The sequence below is a fragment of the Sapajus apella genome, unplaced genomic scaffold (genome assembly GCF_009761245.1).
Source record: "Sapajus apella isolate SASKATOON/1434 unplaced genomic scaffold, GSC_monkey_1.0 scaffold2, whole genome shotgun sequence".
Lineage (NCBI taxonomy): Eukaryota > Metazoa > Chordata > Mammalia > Primates > Cebidae > Sapajus > Sapajus apella.
The window spans coordinates 22,351,078-22,370,386 of record NW_022436942.1 but is presented as its reverse complement, the minus strand read 5'-3'; the positions used below and the strand labels follow the sequence as shown (position 1 = coordinate 22,370,386).

Below are 19,309 nucleotides of genomic sequence, written 5' to 3'. Positions count from 1 at the left end.
ACAAAGAGAAGGGCCGCACTGGGGGGTGAGGATGTCAAATGGCGATAGTAAATGACTCTCTTTCCTCGGCAGATGATACAAATCAGTGTGGATCTTCTTTCCACCGCCCCTCTCTAGAGCGTGAGCCCCTGTGGAGCAGGGATTTTGTCTTGGCTCATCCTCGACATGTAGCACAGTGCCTCTTAGGGCATAATCAGAATTTATTGAATAAATAAACAAATAGATAGGTAAACGAATGAACAAACCCATTTGCAGCTCATGTGCACAGCCCTGGGCCCTGGTCAAGGAGCATTGTTGAATGAATGACACGCAGTACTCCTGCAGAAATTTTATTTCAATCAATTCAATCATCTACCATCTCAGATTTCCTTGCAGCCACTCAGCCATGGGCCACACAGCCCATGTTTGTCTCCATGCTGGCCAGAGGCTACGCTTTGATAGCACCCACTCAAATGTGCAGTGACTTCATCCTCCTGATGGAGGAATAAGGAAAGTAGCAAGTGACTTCATTTCTCACTGCAGCCTTCCTGTGAGCTCTTTCTCGGGAGAAATCTTGATCCATGGCAAACCATCTGTGGAATTCCCGGCTGCAGCCCTTGGTAAGAGATGGGAGGAGAGAATGACAGTGCCAAGGAGGCAGCTGAAGGATCGTCGCCCTGGGAGCCACAGCCCAGGGTTGCTTTTTCCAATAGGCCGTTAAGTCTGAGGGAGTCAGGTGGAAGGGGGGGAGGCACCAGACAAATAAACTAGAGTCTCAAGTGCAGTCATCATGTGCCCACCTGGTGAAGTGGTTATACACAGACGCCGGGGCTGGGCTCACAATCCCTGCTCTACCACCTGCTGGCTGCACAACCTTGGGCAAGATATTTGATTACTGTGCCTCAGTTTCCTCTTCTTAAAAATGTGAATAACAGGCCAGGTGCAGAGGCTCATGACTATAATCCCAGCTCTTTGGGAGGATGAGGCGGGCGGATCACGAGGTCAGGAGATCGAGACTATCCTGGCCAACATGGTGAAACTCTGTCTCTACTAAAAATGCAAAAATCAGCTGGGCATGGTAGAGGGCGCCTGTAGTCTCAGCTACTTGGGAGGCTGAGGCAGGAGAATCGCTTAAACCCAGGAGGCAGAGGTTGCAGTGAGCCGAGATTGCACCACTGCACTCCAGCTTGGCAAAAGAACAAGACTCTGTCTCAAAAAAAAAAAAAAAAAAGTGAATAACAGTAACTCCTGCTTCATATGGTGGTAAAAAAGAGTAGATAAGTTAATAGTTATGAGATAGAGCCAGGCCTGGTGGCATGGGCCCATAGTCCTAGCTACTTGGAAGGCTGAGATGGAAGGATTGCTTGAACCCAGGAGTTCAAGACCCGCCTGGATAACATAGCAAGTTCCCCATCTCTCTCTTTTTTTTTTTTTTTTAGACAGAGTTTCACTCTTGTTGCCCAGGCTAGAGTGCAATGGCATGATCTCAGCTCACTGCAACCTTTGCCTCCCAGGTTCAAGCGATAATCCTGCCTCAGCCACTGGAGTAGCTGGGATTACGGGCATGCACCACCACACTGGGCTAATTTTTGTATTTTTAATAGAGATGGGGTTTTACCATGTTGGTCAGGCTGGTCTCGAACTCCTGATCTCAGGTGATCCATCCGCCTCAGTCCCCCAAAGTGCTGGGATTACAAGTGTGAGCCATCGCGCCTGGCTGCAAGACCCCCATCTCTCTAAAAAAAGAAAGTTATGAACTATTTAGGAGAGTATGTGATCCATGGTAAGCACTATATAAATTTCATTACATAAAATTAAGGTTCTAGTCCCATAAACTTTTTTCCTGTAATAAGCTCAGCCTTGGATACCTCTCATATTTTCTGTGAGAAGTGAACAAAGGCATGTGAAAATCACGATGTATTTATAGTGTTTGTTATTTGCCATCAAGATCACATAACAGGCCTGATGTAGCAGGGGGTGAAGGGATGTGAAAGGGACTGTCAGTCATCAACTTTTGATTATCTGCCTTGTTAAGGTCCCCTTCTTGTCAACATCATCAGCTCTTTGGCTTGTTCAAGTCTTTTGCTGACAATATCCAGGCCTCTCCCACACACAACGGGTGGCACAGCAAGGGATAGAAGGAGAAAGCCTGTGAAAGCAAAACGGGTCCTTCTCTTCATTAGCCGTGAAGCAGGAATAGCCACTAGACAGGAGGCTGTGAGAGGACCTTGGCACCTCCACCTTGGTCACTTTGTCTTCGGGCAGGAGGGGAAACTGATCAGCTCCCTCTGTGCTAGGGCTGCGGGAAGAGATGTTGGCATTTGTTATGAGGTGCTAGGAATAAAAACACATACATATCCCAGTGTCCCAAGCAAATGTTCTGCCACATACAGTATGGATGTGATTTCACATAGCTACTTAAACCCTGAGTCTCAGTTTTTCTCATCTTCACAATGGAAATGTTGATGCCTAATTCAAAGGGTGAAAATCAATGAGATCTATAAACCCCTTTGGTAGACATCTGGTCCAATAAGTGGTAGCTCTTACCAGCTAACATTTGGTAATATCTGCCCACTATCTCCAAGGGGTGGAAAAGTAATGCTGACTTCCAGACTAGGAAAGGCAGTGGTTGCAGAAAGTGATTTATGATTGACATTTTTCACATTTTCCTTCCAGAGCACACAGTAAGTAGTTGTTGGTTCATTCATTCACTGAACGGTGTTTACAAACTTGAACAACTTGCCATTGTTTTGTTCACTTGTATTCATCTTACTCTCACCGCTAGAACTGCAAGTTCCATGAGGGCAAAGGCAGTGTCTGCTGCTTGATGAGTGACTGGATTGAGCTCAAAGCATGTCTGAAGACTGAAATGGGCCAGGCAAGGACATGGCAACTGGAGGCCTGGATTCTGGGCTCAGTCATACCTCCAAGAACATCACTTTCCCTTGACTCTGGAGCCTTCACAGACCTTCCTTCCACTGTAAGATACTGGAGAATCACTTGAGATCAGACTCAGGGAACTTTTTCCTGGTGGGAAGACATTGATTCATATACTCTGTGTCTCTGAAGTCCCAAGAGAAGAGTCTGAATCCCCTAGTCTGAAGAGTCCACAAGTGATCAACATAGCAATCACGATAAAAAGGAAAAATTAATAAAGGAGGGAGTAGATCTACCTCAGTAACAACAGAGGGAGGAAAATTCCAGCTAGTACATGTATTTAACATGAAAGAAGATATGTGCCAAGACCCTACTTTCACAGATATTAGGTGTTCCCAAATATAAGAAATACCCATTTTTGCCCACGGACCTCATTTGATACTATCCAGGATGTCTAGAGAATAAGAGGAAAGGAAGAATCATAATATCCAAAAGGTGGAAACAACCCAAATGTTCATCAATGAATGAATGAATAAACAAAATGTGGTATATCCACACAATGGAATATTATTCAGCCATGAAAAAGAATGAAGTACTGATTAATGTTACAACATGAATGAACCTTGAAAACACTATGCTCAATGAAAAGCTAGTCACAGAAGGCCTCTTATTATATGATGCCATTCATACAAAAGTCTACAGAGACAGAAATCTACAGAGACAGAAAGTACATTAGTGTTGCTAAGGGCAAGGAGGAATATGGGGGGATAGAGAGGTGATAGTTAAAGGTTACAAGATTTATTTTTGAGGCAATGAAAATGTTCTAAAATTAACTATGGTGATGGTTTGACATATCCGTGAATATACTAAAACCATTGAATTGTACATTTCAAATGGTGAATTGTATGCTATTTGAATTATACCTCAAGAAAGTTGTTTTTAAAAAAGGGAGCATAAGGGGTAGGGGGAGGTTGAGATGAAGCAGGAAAACAGTGATCAGAGACAAAGCTCAGGCGCTGTCTGTCCTAGCTGCCCCAAGTTAAAGCCTGCATTTCATACAGGCAATGTTAGGGTAGCCCCCAAGCCACAATTCGGGAAGATAAATTGACCCCAGAAGGTATGGGGCTGGGTCCCTTCTCCTCTGACAGTTCGCTTTCTGTGTTTTTTCTGGCACAAGAAACTCTGTCTTCTTGTATAAATAGGAGAAATTTATGGCAGTTTTCCCTCTTCTTCTCCCTGGTGGGCTACTAGGAAAGCCTAGCGGGAGGAGAGAGCCTGAGATTCCAAAAATATAAATGTGGAAAGACTGGAGGGGGTCGAGGAGCCTCTTTGCCTGCCTTGGCTCTGGCCCCAGCTCTCCTTTCCTTTTGCATGTTTGACCATCTGGGTGATGAGGAGGGTAGAGAATTGATGCAGCCCATTCTTTCTTTATGCCCAAAAAAGACGGGTCCCAAGGCAGATATCTGACAGGAGGGCCACAAGGGAAATCAAGGAAATGGGTTTGGCTGTCCCATGGCATTATTGGAGGAGACACAGACCACCGCCCTCCTTCCCGGATTTGGTTATTTTTGTACCTCCCTGTTTGTTGAGGCAGCCTGATACAGTGGGAAGACAATTTGTCCTAGGTTTAGAAAGATTGACAGAGAAACTAAGTGTGTGACCTTAAGCAAGTCATGTCTTCTCTCTGGGCCTCACCTGTAAAAAGAGGGCAGGCACTGAATTTATCAGGGGTTTTCAAATCGATTTAAACTCTGGGGTCCTTTCTTCAAATAAAACCACGTGTAGTGACCCAACATGAACACAAGTAGCCTGCTGAGCTTCTTGAAGGGAGGAATGGGAGTCCCGGGCCCCTGTGCTGAATGGAGAGGGGCTTGTCCAAGAAAAAGATGGTCTCCATGGCTTTTCCCTCTCTGTCCTCAGGAGGAATTTGCCCCCATGGTGAAAAGGCTCAGCTCTGCACACTCAGTGGGCTTGAAATCCAGTTCTACTCTCTCCTGTATATCCCTCGGCACATAACTTATCTTCCTTCAACCTCGGCTTTCTCATGTGTGAATTGGAATAATACTAACACATACCTCAGAGGATTGTCACATGGATCATACTAAATAATGTGCATAGAGTCCTTCGCATACTATCTGGCTCAATAAATATTATTACATTACAGTTATTCCATGATCTGATGTAATCCTTTTTCTTTTCTTTTCTTCTTTTTTTTTTTTTTTTTTTTTGAGACAGTGTCTCATTTTTGTAGCCCAGGCTGGTATATAGTGGCATGATCTCGGCTCACTGCAACCTCCGCCTCCTGAGTTCGAGCGATTCTCCTGCCTCAGCCTCCCGAGTAGCTGAGATCACAGGAGTGGACAACCATGCCCAGCTTATTTTTGTATTTTTTAGTAGAGATGGGGTTTTACCATGTTGGCCAGGCTGGTCTCAAACTCCTGGCCTCAAGTGATTCACCCGCCCCCGCCTCCCACAGTGCTGGGATTACAGGCACGAGCTGTCGCACCTGGCCTGATATAATCTTTTGAATTTTAAATGATATATCTGGTGTGAGAAGGTGAATTAGGAAGGACGACAGCAAAACTGCTATAACATAAAGGCTCAAAACACAGTAGCATATAGAAAAGAGAAGTTTATTTCTCACTTAGTCTAGGAGGACGCAGTTCCAGACAGCAGACAGCTCTGTTCCACCTGGTCGGCTGGGATGCACATTCCTTTCACAACTGAGCTTTGTCTTCTTTCAGGGATGTCTTTTCAGTTGCCAGGTCAAGCCTGTCTCAGGCACATCTGCCCAGCACATGAAAGACAGAACACAAAGGAGAATTTACCCAATGTCCTCAGGCTTTAGGACATACTCGCCTCACATTCCCCTGTGTCTACACCTGGTAACAAAAGCAGCTGGGAAATGGAGTGTCCAGCTGGGTGTCTCTACCCTCGTGCAGCAAGGAAAGAAGAGATTTTAGTGGACAAAGGGCAGTCTTCATCCAGGGCTCAAACCCACACCTGAACTGTCCTCTTCCCAGAGGAAGGGAAATGAAGTCCACAGCCCAGAAAACAATGTGAACACCTCCCAACACACACACCCAATCAGGTCCCTGCCATTCATCCAAAGATCAGCAGTCTCGGGAAAGTGGCTTGGAAGACTCGCTCCAGAGAGATCACCCTTCTATCCCTCTTCTTCACGTGGGTGGATGTGAGAAGAGTTTCTGTCCCCACTGCCTGCCTGCCACTCCCTCTCTGAGTTTCAGCTCACGCTCTAACCCCTTGTTCCCAGTCACCAGGAGTGACTACAAACGTGGGAGAACAGGAGGACCTGAACCAGCCATAGAAGTTGAGACTGGGACACAGAAGCCATGCTCAGAGGCAGCCTAGGCATGGATTCCGGTGCCAGGAAACCCAGCTACCACTGTGTAACCTAAAGCAGGGATTAAGCTCTCTGAACTTCAATGAACTCTTTTGGAAATAGTGATAAGAAACCCACTTGTCAGGGCTGTTGTGAGCATCAGATGTGATCATGTATGTACCTGGTACATAGTATGCCCTCAATAAATGGTGCCAGCAAGGCAAACCCAGGACAAATCAAATTCATGTCCATTACTCTGACCCAGCCTTTGCATTAATCCTTTTTTCTTCTCCTTCTTTGCCAATGCATGGCTCCCTTCCTCATCTTTAGTTCCTCTCCTCATTCCCAGACCATCTGAATCCTGATCTAGAATCTGTTTTTTTCAGGAAGTCTTCCATGATTGAAAAATTCCTGCTTGGCCACTTCCCACTCCAGCTCTCTATCCGCGCCCATCTTCCATCTACCCCATGGTCCTGGCCCAAATTTACATGTGTCCCATCCCTCCCTTCAAAAAACATGCAGCAACGGAAGGGCTTCAAGTTTGTCGTTGGCAGATCAGAGTTCAGATTCTAACTCCGCTGAGTTCTAGCTTTAGGACTGTGTCAGATCACTTCATCTCTTCGAATCTCTGTCTCCCCCACCCTCTGGTGAGGTCAAGTGTGTGCGGGCTGGTACATAGAGGATATTTAGTCTCCTCTGCTCTACCCAACCTCCCACAACTCACACTCCCAGGACTAACTGTCTACCAAAGGGAGCTATTAGACCAAGAAGGTAATTCTCCCATTACCAGCCCCTCCCCAGCCCCACCCAGGGGAAAAGAAGTGACTTCAAATCTATGGGTGTTAGAGGTACCACCAACTCAAGAGCTACAGCAGAGGAAGCACTTGGACATCCCAGCTTCCAGGGTTATGGGATCTCTCCCTAAGCCCTCTTACGCAGCCCCAGTTATAGGACTAGCTTCAGGGATAGGAGTGAAAGGGTTTATCGGATTCCAGTCTTAGCCTATTAGTAATAGCTCAGCTGTGCCTCTGTTTCTGACCTTTCTAGATCAGAAGCACAATAATACCAATGATAACTAACGCTTATATAGTGTTTCCTATGGGATGGGTATTGTTCCAGGCTCTTTGTACGTATGACTCAGCAGCCTTTGAACTAGATAGTACTAACCTCATTTTACAGACAAGGAAACTAAAACACAAGGGGTGAAGTCACTTGTCTGGGTCATACAACTAATATAAGGAATGACCGAGATTCAAAACCAGACCACCTCGCTGTGGAATCCATCCTGTTAACCACTGTGCCACGAAAAGAGCTAATATTTACTGGCAGTTTCTATGTGCCAAGCACTGTGGAAAACACCGGACATGTATTTCATCTGATTCTGAATAACCCCCTGAGATAAGTTCTATTATTATTATTATTATTTTGGAGATGGAATCTCACACTGTTGCCTGGTGCGATCTCAGCTCACTGCAACCTCCACCTTCTGGGTTCAAGCGATTCTCTTGCCTCAGCCTCACAAGTAGCTGGTATTACTGGTGCCTGCCACCACACTCTGCTAATTTTTTGTATTTTTAGTAGAAACAGGGTTTCACTATGTTGGCCAAGCTGGTCTCGAACTCCTGACCTCAGGTGATCTGCCCACCTTGGCCTCCCAAAGTGCTGGGATTACAGGCATGATGAACCACCGGACCCGGCCAAGTTCTATTATCATTATCCCTGTTTTACAGGTGAAGAAATGAAGGCAGAGAGAAAAGTTAAGCAACTTGCCCCAAGTCACACAGCTAAATATGAATAGTTTCAGAATGCCGTCGGGTGCAGTGGCTCATGCTTGTAATCCCAGTACTTTGGGAGGCTGAGGCGGGTGGATCACCTGAGGTCAGGAGTTCAAGACCAGCCTGGCCAACATGAAGAAACTTTGTCTCCACTAAAAATACAAAAATTTGCCAGGTTTGGTGGCAGGTGCCTGTAACTCCAGCTACTCGGGAGGCTGATGCAGGAGAATCACTTGAACCAGGGAGGTGGAAGTTTCAGTGAGCCAAGATTGTCCCATTGCACTCCAGCCTGGGCAACAAGGGCAAAACTCTCCATCTCAGAAAAAAAAAAAAGGTTTCAGAACCCATAGCTGTTTTGCCTCAAATACCCCCTCCCCACCCCATCCCCGAAGTCCCTTCCTTTCTAGATGAGTTGTTTAGTTCCTAGCACAAGTTCTTCACAAACCTGCCTTACCCCCACAGCCTACCACCTTTGTTCTCCAAAACTGTTACCGACCTCTGTCTCTTTCCCTTCCCACTTTCTCCCTAGTCCCTCCACTCCCCACAAAGTCCCCCAAGCCATTCTGTCCCTCTCCCTCAGCTCCCCTCCCAGCCTCCCCCACAACTCCTGCTGAAACCAATGAATTTCACCCAAAAAGACCATCAGACTTTCCCCAATCCGGCCCCCACTGTGCCTGTGCCTGACACCCCCAGGGTAGGCACCACAGTGGCTAAGCTGGAGAGCCAGAAATAAAATCCTCATTCTACTTCCCTGCCCCCTCTTCCCATCACTCATCTGGGAATCCAGGACGAAGAAGGGAGCTAAAGTGCAGAGCATTCATTTAATATTAACAAATTGAAATGAATTCTTTTAATGCCAATTAACTTGGAGCGGCCCCTTATTAATAGTAATTTAGATTCATACTTGGGAGAAACAGGGACGGGGGCTGGGCCAAATGTGCCCAGAATGTCAATGTGACTGGGAAGCCGAGAGAGGAGGGGCGGCAGTTTTACTTCTGCCCAGTTGGGTTCTGTTTCCCTGAGAGAAATGGGCAGTCACTGGAGGCAGATCTTGTGGAAACATGAATTACTCTTGTAATTTTATTTTTGTCATTTCGATGAATCTGAATAGTTTGAAACCATGTCACACCATTTTAATGGTTTATCTTCACAGTAATGTGAAAAAGAATTTCCTCAGAGCTGGGATTTACTCCAAACTCTCTCTTAAGCCAAATCTTACTGACCAAAGAGAAGAGTCCCCAGGCCAGCTCTCCACCCTTCTTTGTTCAAAGCCAAAGCCAGAGATCAATATGCAGTTCCCGATCCCTGCCCCTTCTACCTTAACCAAAACTAAAAGGAAGAATAAACACTGTGTCTCTGTCTGAGAAGTCTCCCCCAGGAGGTAAGAGACCCAGAAGGCTGACTGCTAAGCTAACAGCTTACATTTAAGGAAGAAAAACAATCTGCTTGCATTTTTCTTAGAATTTAGGGAAAAGATGAGGATTTAAAATTCAGTTTCATGTATCAGAGAGTTGTCCAGAATACAGCCAAGTGGGAAGAACTTAGTTCCAAATGAAAAAGTTGAACAGAAATTCTGCTCTCACTGGTTTTGCCGGCTTGGAGGTCAGACTAGAGGTGTCCTGAACTAGAACCAGAGCATAGGTTCTGACCCAAGAAGGACACTGTCTGCTTCCCGGGCATCCCTCCTTGGCTGGGAGGAGAGGAGAGGATGAGTCAGTTGGAAGCTGAGATCGTGGAAGTTGGGGATGGGGCTTTGAGATGCAGGAGGCAGGCGTGGGAAGGAGGTCAGAGAAAAGTAAGTAAATCTACTAACCTTTGAAGTTTATAAAATAAAAACCTTAACAATGGTTAACATGCAAAAGATCACATTCTTTTAAAAAGTCAGGTTTAAAAGAAGGTAAAATACCTCAAATTTAAACATAATAAAAATGAGGAAAATACATAAAACATTTCAAGCAGATTGTTCTTTAAAAGAGGTTGCAATTAATCAAGAGATCTTTTTTACACCCCCCAGAGTTTCCCAAACAATAAATTCATTTACAAAACAAAAAGAGGAATCAACACAAAACCTCATCCACACACAGAGAAAAAAAAAAATTGTGGTGATTCTGTAACAGCTGAAAATACCAAGAGAAAAATGAATAAACTCAATCTATTAGGTGATATTTATAAATAGCAAAATTGGAGGATGATGTGGCCAAAGGAGTTGAGCTCATCACTGAAGAAGTAACACCTGTGAAAACATAAAGTGTAACATCCCGAAAGAAAAGTAAACTCTCCATAAAGCACCAAGTATAAAAATTGATTGAAAAAGAGGAAAGTACCACTCACTCCCTAATAAAAGTATTAATTTGTATTAATTTTAATGAAAATTTTCTCCGAGTCCGAGATAGGTTACACAAAAGAATACAAAAAGATATTTTTTTCTTTCAACTAAGAGGAAAAACCAAATCCGATTTAAATTGACTAATGGGACAGGAAGGGAGGCTGTGGTTGGCAGGTGCTAGTAAAGGGGGTGGGAGTGGTGAAGAGTTTGAGGGGCAGAGGACCAGCTTACCTCGCTTTGGAGCCGCCATGGCCAACAGGAGTGGGCAAAGGACCCTGCCAGTTCCTGGGTGATAGGGGAAATAAGAAACAGGGGATCCGGATGCCCCTAGACGAATGAGGAGGATGGAAGGACTGGGGGTGCCCATCTCCTCTCCTCTGCCCGCCTCCCTCCTTCCGGTACCCAGGCCTAGAGAGCTACTGAAAGTTACAAATTGCTTCCATTATTAGCTCATCCCGGGCGGCCTGGTCATTGGCCAACCCCTGACCACGTGGTCCCTCGTACCAATCGATCGAATTTCTAGTCGCAATTCTCTGTCTGTCCCTGGGCTCTGGGGAGAAAGGGGGGGCTGTGGCTTGGGGGCTGAGGAGGGGCTAAGGCGGGAGGGGCCCCTCATCCCCTCACCCTCCCTTTTCGCCTTGTGGGGGCCCTGAGGGCCGCCCCAGAAGGGATCGAGGGAATGTTGTGAGCTGGGGCACAACGGCGGGGCAGACACTGGAGGAAGCGAGAGACGTCGCCAGGGACCCAGGGACTTCTCCCTCCAGTTGCCCCGCCCGCCCGGGCCGCTCGCCACTCCCGCTACAGCGCCCACCCTGTCCCGGGCCGTCCCGCGCCAGCAGCGTAGCCCCAGCCCCGGCGCCCGAACGCTCTCCCTCCGCATCACTGCTCTGGTCCCCACTTTGGCGATCGTGCCCCCGAGTCCCGCTTTCCCCCCGACAGCTCTGGATCGGGCGCCTGCGCCTTCAAGGGTACCCGGCTCACTTGCCCTCCTCACCGGCCGAGTTTGCGCCCTTCCAGGAATCGTTTGCGAGAAGGACAAACTTTTGAGCGGATGGAAATCTAGTCTAGAGGAGCTGGTTCGGAGCAGGTAAGCTTGGCCCGGGACGGGTGCGCTTCAGCCCGAAGACAGCGTGTCTCCCCGCCCCGGTCTCTCCCTCTCCTTACCCCACCCTGTTTCCCCTGCAGGCTGACGGTCATCTGCCTTTGCCCGGAGAAATGTGGGCTGGGGCTGGGCTTCTGTCAGGTGCAGTTTTTGCTTCCCCGAGTTTAGGGACTAAGGTGGCAGCTGGCAGGGGAGGGGGGTTTGCTTCTGAAACTGGGGGTTGAGGGGAGGGTTAGGAGCCGAGAAACCCAGAGTCTGAGGGAGACGACTTCTTTCCTCAAATGCAACTTGTGGGAACTTCGGAAAAGTTTTTTGAGGGGAAATGGAGAAGGGAGCGGAGTTGGGGTTTTGAGGGTTAAAATGGGAGAGAGGGTGCTCCGCTTCCCGTTCTGAAGGAAGGTCGTGTCTGCTCGTTCCCCAGTCGGGACCCTTTACTAGCCTAGAAAAACCCAGCTCCGTCCCAAACCCGCCTGCCGCAGCAGGCCCTTAGGGACAGACGCTTGGACATCCCCAGGCGCGCCCCGCAAACAGGGAAGGCAGCGCCAGCCCGAGTTTCCAACACTGCCGGATGGGCGGGGGATCCGCCCAGAGCCTTAGTCAGGGACTGCCCAGGTCCCTGCTGCCCAGGGACCTTACGTCGATTCTAAGTTAGGAGTGACCTGAAAGAAAGAACAACTCCCAAAAAATTTTTTTTTTTTTTTTTTTTTTCCCGTGAATCCAGTTTGAGTCAGAGACCCATTTCCTTAAGATGGAACCCAGAGAGTGCCCCCTCCCACCTCTAGCACAACTTCCAGGTCTTCTCCAGCTCCCAAAAGAGGGCAAGGAAAAGAGGCCCCAACTCCCCTCCCAGGGCTGAGATTTCCTCCCCCACCCAAGAGATGCCCCAGGAGGAAGGGATGGAGAGGCTCTTCAAAGGGCAGTCAAGAGCAGAGGGCAGGAGGTTCAGAGGACACAGCTGAACTTGGGGCCCAGGACAAGCAGGAGGGGCAGGCCCACGAAGGTGTAGAAGCTCTTGAGTGGCTTGGGCAAGTGGAGGAGGGCAGAGGCCGCTGCAGGGGGAGGGGGTGTGAGGTACCCTGGAGCCCGTGGTGTCCCTGGGCAGAGGTCCAGCCAGGCCAGCCGGCCGGGGAGGGTCTGTACTGTGCCTTAGGCTGGGCCCCTCCTGGGAAGCCCCAGGCTGGAGGAGCCAGGCAGAGAACACATTTGGACTCCTTGGAAAGGGCCAGGAAGGGATGTGGATCCCAGGAGAGAAAATTCCCACGGGAACACGTGGTGTTCTGGCCCTTCCTGGGCCCACACTTCCAGATGCTACTAGGCCCTGCCGGGTCAGAAGCCGAGAATCTGTCCAGGACTTTGTTTTCACTCTTCCTGAAGTTTTTCTGCTGGTGGAAAACCTCTTCCTGGTGGCCCAGCAGCTAGTCTGGCAGCTGCTCAGCATCTGCTCATTGGCAAGCCCCAGAAGAGTTGGACGGCCTAGCTGAGCAGTTTAGGAGGGCTTTGGCTGGCACTGCCTACAAGGAGTTTGGCTTGGTCTCCCGAAAAAGGGGTCTTTGAGGCCGCTGATATTCAAAATGAATGTAAGCCCTTTTCTCTGTCCTCACATCCGGTGGCCCTTCACACCTCTGCAGCCCAGAGGATTTAGATGGAAGGCCTCATCCATCCCCAGTCCCAAAGCAAATGTGGGAGCCGGCTTGGGAGCAGTCTTGCAGGCTGCTGGGGCTCTGTGTGCTCTGAGGGGTATGTCTGGTCCTCTGCCTACCCCACTCCCCCTTTGATGAATGTGGTCCTTTTTGCTCCTGCCTCTCCAGTGCTACCCCCCTGCCCCACCTCCCCCAACCCAATCCCACAGATCTATGGGAATATCTCTCTTTTCCTCTTTCCTTTCTCCTCTTCCCCTTTCTTCTTAGGATTGATGGAGTGACAGCAGTTTGGCAAGGCTTCCCTAAGCCTGTAGTGGGGAACTGTGGACCCAATCCTGACTTCTCACGTAGGGGAAAACGGGGAAACAGCTCTATTCCCAGGCCCTTGAGATTGAGTCTCAAGTTGAGAGGAGTTGAGAAATAAATGCATGAAGGATGACTGGGCTGACACAGGACAAAAACCTCGCCTGGGGAGGGGCCAGTGTTATGCCATGTGCCTATTGCCGAGAGGGAATCTAGAAACAAAGGAAGATAGGAAGAAGGTCTAGGAAAACAGCACAAAGGACTGGAAAAATCAGAACAACAAAGAGAAGAGACTGGGAGAGATGAAAAGGCCCTAATGCTGCAGACAGAAAGGTACTCTGCAGGGTGGAGGGTGGCTGGGATGGAGGTAACATGAAAGGAATATTGATAAAAGGCAGAAGGAAGAAGCAGGACTAGGTTTGTTTGCATTTTTAAGATTGGAGATAGTCTGTGCCCTGTTAAAATAGAAAAAAGATTAGAGATAAAGGCAGAAAGGAAGAGAAAAGAGAAAAATAGGGAAAGAAACAGCAAATGAAAGGGGGGAGCTAGAGAGTAAAAGAAAAAGGAAGGGAAAGAAAGGGAGGTAAAAGTGAGAAAAAAGAAACGGAAGGGAAACAGAAAGAAAGAAAGGTAGACAAGGAGGAAAGATAGGCACAAGGGCAAGAAGGAAGGGAAAGAAGGATGGGAAAGGGAAAGGAATGGAGGCAAAAGAGAAAGTGAAGGTAGGGCAGAAATGAAGCAAAAGAAGAAAGGGAAAATGAGAAATGAAGATACAGTGAGATAAAGAAGGAAGAAGGGGCGTGAGGAGAAGGGGGGCAGAAAGAAGGAGAAACACGAACTCAGCTGAGGTTAACAGTTAACAAAAAGGGGCCGGGTTCCTGAGGAGCATGAGGAGGGAAGAGGAGATGAAGGGTGAGCAGAAAGAGGCCACTTGCGGCCTCTCCTAGCTTCACCTTGGGCTGCCGGGGTCCTGACCTACCACGACCGCTCCACCATCTCCAGGACCCAGCCCTGAGTGACGGCGGCCTGTGAAACGTGGGAAGTAGAGGCAGAGGCCGGTCGCCTGCTTACGGGCTTCTCAAAGCAGCTGAGCTACCTGGAGTTGTTCCTGTAGCCCTACCTGCTCCCGGTACGGCCCGCCAAGCTGGACGCGTGGCCTTGAGGCCCTGTGACACGCAGGTCAAGATCTGGTTCTAAAAACTGCGCATGAAGTAGAAGAGGCCAGCGAGGCAGGGACTGGTTGCAGATTCCCACGCTGGCGGCCCCTTCTCCCGGGCTCAATCCCCTCACCCACGGTCCCAAGCGCTTCCCTTCTGACCCTGCTGGCAGAGGCTGTCTGGAGACTGGGCAGCTTCGTTCTCAGCTTGGAGGTGCTGTCGTTCTGTGACCTTGGGACTCAGTTTGATCATTTGTTAAATGAGCCCATTGCACTAGAGGGTTTTTCTCTAGTTTGGGTGAGCGTGCCTGGGTATGTGCACGTGAGAGAGGGTTGAAGATAAGGCCTGGTCCACTTTGCAAAGGTGGGGGCTGGGAGAGAGATCTTCATTTTCTTCCATTGGTCAGAAGAAAAGTCTGCCTCCTTTGCTTTCCTTATCCTCACCCCTGCCCCAGAAAACCACCTTCCAAGTCAGGGAGTTTCTCCATGCCAGGAGGGGCTGGATTTATCTTCTAAGAGCTTGGCAGGAGGTTTGCAAATCCTGGAAGAGCCAGAGAAAGGATCTCATACATGAAAGGGAAGGAAGACATTCCCTACCAGGGCAAGTGGACCTTAGGTCTGCAGTAGATTTCACTGAATTCACACACACAAAGAGACTAATTGGTAAGGGGACTTTATTCAGCTACAGAGAGGATCACTTGGGGTTGCTGGGTATCTTTAGGCTGTTGGGCCTGCACTCTCCACGCCCTGCTCATGTGCTCTGGTTGATTCACAAGGCTTCTTAGTGCCAATTCCTTTGTCTTCCAAAAGTGGAATGGGGCAGGTCACTGAGGTCAGCCAGTTCTTCCAAGGGCAGTGGAAGCCTTGAGGATGGGCTGGGGCACCCCCAAACCACTGGCTAGAAAGATGTGTTCATAGTAAACCTTGCAGTGCCCTCTCAGGGAGGCCTCTGACCAGTACTGCCCAGCGTTGCTCTTTAAGCTTTTCCTCCCCTCTTTGCTCTAGCTTCTTCCTTCCTTTATTTCTCTTTCTCTCTTCCTTCCACCCTTTCCGATTTCTCTGTCTCCCTTTTCATCCAGTCCAGGTTGGGGATCTTATACTATCTTCGTACCCGAAACGGCTCTGCTCGGAGCCCTTTAGGCTGGTTAACATGCACCCTGCCCTCAAGAGTTCATTATGCGGGATGCAATAGCAGGATAAGAAGATGGGGTGGGGGTGGCTGGGCTCAGTGGCTCACACCTGTAATCCCAGCACTTTGGGAGGCCAGGGTGGAAGGACTGCTTAAGCCCAGGAGTTCAAGACCATCCTGGGCAACATGGCAAAACCCTGTCTCTATTAAAAATACAAAAATTAGTCAGGCATGGTAGCGTGCTTGTAGTCCCAGCGACTCAGGAGGCTGAGGTGGGAGGATTGCTTGAGCCCAGGAGGCACAGGCTGTAGTGAGCTGAGATTGTGCCACTACACTCCAGCCTGGTTGACAGAGTAAAACTCTTTCTCAAAAAAAAATGAGGAGGGAAATGAGGAGTAAGCTTTGCTAACCAGATGTGGGATGTATCAATTGGTTTTATGTAGTAATCATGATTATGACCTTCACATCCCCTTGGCTTACCCCTAGACAATTCTTCTGCACTCCCAGCCATCTGCAAGCCACCGTCAGCCTGTCCCTGCTCCTGAAAATGGAATTGCTGATGCCCCCTAGGCTGTTACTCTCCCAGGGTGAATGAGAGTGAGGTCAATGATGCCAGGTCGGAACCTCAAACTCTTAAATAAGCAAAGCATATTTCCCTATTCCTGATGCATTTAGGGGTCATCTATCCCTTGGAATGGAGAGGCTGGCAATTCTGGCTCTTGGCTATCTTTCCACGGAACACCCCTGATTAGCCAGACCCACCACCATCTACATCTGCTCCGCAAAGAAGGAAGGCAGCTTGTTCCAGAGGTTGGTGAGCGGCTGCAGACTGCCTGCCTAGAACAGCCTCCTTACTCCAGCCTGGCAGGAAGAAAGGAACCTGACTCGCTTCACAGGATACGGAATCTCAGTGGGCAGAGCTGAGAGCCATAGCTTCGTCCTGGAGCCTGATGGCTAGAAGCAGCTTCTGTCTTTGGGTTCTCCCTGCTGCCTCGGCCTCTGCTCTGTTCAGTTTGCTGTTGTGTTTTTCTCCCTCGTGTTGGGGTGGTGGGGTACAGGGAAATGAAATGTCTTCTCCCAAGCCCCTGATGCTTCCCCATGCCTCCACCAGCCTCAAAGCTGCTGACAGTAATGAACTGCAGCTTCCAGCCCTGCCCATAAGCTACTCACAGCAAATTCAAATTCTCTTCTGGGCAGGAGGAAGGGCAGATGCTCCCTCCTTCTCAAGCCTCCCTGGCTCATTGATCCATTTTGAGGGCATTTGAGGGTCAAAATTGAGACCAGATTGCTTCAGTTGATATAAAATTAGCATTTCTTATCACACCAAAGGCCACACCTGTTCTCTGGCCTCACAAACCAGTGAGGATGTAAAGGTTTGTCGAGGTGGAGGAATAGAATCGAAATGAACAATCTGCTCCATTTAGAAGTCAGTCGCTTCAGCGGTTCATTCCACTAATATTTATCTAGTACCTACTCTGTGCCAAAAATTGTCTCTACCTCAATTTGCCCCAACTATCAAAAAAAAAAAAAAAATCCTTGCCACTGTGAGGCTTCACTGTGTTGTGGACCAATATACAAATAAACCAATGGAAAAGAAAGTGTGGTTCGGAGTCCACTGATTTTCATTGCAGCTTTCCGTGTGCGGGGTCTCAGAGCCCGCGGGGTCTCAGAGCCCCCGACTTCCCAGCTCCAGCTACCCAGCCCCAGCTGGTTGACAAGCAGGACTTCCCTGGGGCCCATTTGTTTTCCCCACTGGAAAAAGGTTAGAATAAGAGCAAGAGGCGTGTGCTGAGACCTGCCTCCATGAAAGCCTGAAATAAAGGGTTTGGGATGGTGGGCCGTGGGGCCCTCCAAAACTGCTCAGTCAGCCGTGTGGGAGGGTAGAGGTGATACACGTTTCTCCAGGCTGAAGAGCAGGTCTGTGAGTTTGCCTTGATGTAATCACGTGTCTGAAGGTGACAGCAAGGGTGTGAGTGTGCGTGTGCGTGAGCTGAAGGTGGGCAGATAAGCGTGCCTGTGCCAGGCTTGTGTACACCGGGCTCAGACCCCTGCACAGGTGCTGGGGTGTGTGTGTGGAGGGGGGAGGGGTGCATGCAAATCTGAACATATCTCTCCATACATGACCCTCAGTGTATGTGAGAGTGTGTGTACCCGCTGAATTATTATAAAATTACACTGACCCTTACAGAAAATCCATACCAGCCTCGGCCTTTCTCCCCCGACCTCTCGACCTCTGGGGTGCCTGAGGAAAGAGTTGACCCGGTCACTGCCTCCCCCTAGTCAATGAGTCCCCCTCCATTAGCATAAAACATGAATCTCCTGGCAGCTTGACAAATTATAACTAGCAGCCAGAGTTTTGCCAACTGGCTGGCTTGGGCGCTGTCTATTTATCATTGAAAATGGTAAATCATAAGAATCCAGATGACTTAATTATTCAAATCCACCCAGGACCCAGAGAAGCTGCAGGCCCGTCAATCTCAGCCCTGGGGTCTCAGAGAAGAGCAGGGGAAATGCTGGATGAAGCAGGTTCAATTGCCGCCTCTCCCATGCCCGGAGAGCAGGATTTTTTTCTGCAGCCCCTTCTGCTCCCTGCCGTCCTGCCCACCTCTCCAGCCATAAGCCTGGCCGATTGTTTTGGCTGCTCGCCTCCCGAGGCTCTCCCTCACCCGCCTCCTGCTGCCCACCACCCGCTCCTCAGGCTCAGGCGGTGTTTCCCGGCCTCTCTTTGTGTGGATCTGTTAGCTCTCTCTTTCTGTTTCAGTGCCTTCATTTTTATTTCTTCTCTTTCTCCTATTCTTTTCACCATTTCTCTTCATCTCTACTCTCCCCACAGATAGACACTGAGCCCTGCATGGCCTCCCTGGGGGAGTTTTGCCTGCTCTCCTGGCCCCTTTGTCCTCACTGTCCCAGAGGTACCAACCTCAGGATCCCCATGCATACACACCCCAGCCTTAGCCCAGTGCTCCGAGTGCTGGAAGGCCTGAATTCACGTCTCTCCGCTGTGGGGCCATATGGAAGCACACATGTCAGCGAGTAATACTGGGCCTGGCCCCCACACCCCATACACACAGCCTTTCTGTCCCTTTCTTCTGTGGATTTCTAAATCCCATTATGCATAACTTGGGAGGGAGTGGTCAGGCTGTCAGAGATGTGCCCCCCACCACTGAGGCAGGGCTTCATCTCAAGGAGGCTTATCCCTCACTCCCAGCGTGGAACCACCTCAAGCCCCAGCAGAGGGATTGCTCAACCGTGAGCTTTCCCAGAAGGAGAAGACACCCTGTTTACAGAACAAATCCTAGATCCAGAGGTCTGTGTGCCGAGCTTCTGGGGATCCTTTGATGTTTGGGTCCTTTCATCTCTGTGTCCCTCACAGTCCGGTATAAATACATCCTACTTTTCTTGCAGTCCTGGGCCCCATGAGAAATGTATGCCCTTCCAGACCCACAATGTCAGGTGGGGAGCACACATTCACCAATGCTGATATTGCTCTGACCCCAGAGGAGAATGCAAGGAACAAGGAGGCCGCCAGAGCCCCTCTGCTTCAATGGCATCCTGGTCTAGTCTTTCGGAGAGCTTGCTTTACCTGCAAGAGCCCTGGAGGCTCCTCAGAGCCACTTCTGTGTCTGCGGATGCTTGTCATCTTGGTTCTGGGATTCGGTTTGGTTTTGTCGGGGTGTGT

General features: G+C 49.1%; 2 long non-coding RNA genes across 3 annotated transcripts; one reads left to right on the top strand and one right to left on the bottom strand.

The window, feature by feature from the left end:
- Positions 1-315: 315 nt before the first annotated feature.
- On the bottom strand, positions 316-10,786 carry LOC116560540. 2 transcript variants are annotated; one of them, XR_004273011.1, is made up of 3 exons: positions 10,532-10,786; positions 5,501-5,643; positions 316-595 (listed from the first exon to the last, which is right to left on the bottom strand). It is a non-coding gene; the product is annotated as an uncharacterized LOC116560540 (long non-coding RNA). The 2 variants fall into 2 exon arrangements; XR_004273010.1 differs by lacking the exon at positions 316-595 and having other exon boundaries at positions 5,474-5,643.
- A 19-nt stretch (positions 10,787-10,805) lies between these two features.
- On the top strand, positions 10,806-17,228 carry LOC116560536. The gene is made up of 3 exons (XR_004273008.1): positions 10,806-11,387; positions 16,117-16,217; positions 16,306-17,228. It is a non-coding gene; the product is annotated as an uncharacterized LOC116560536 (long non-coding RNA).
- The last annotated feature ends 2,081 nt before the right edge of the window (positions 17,229-19,309 follow it).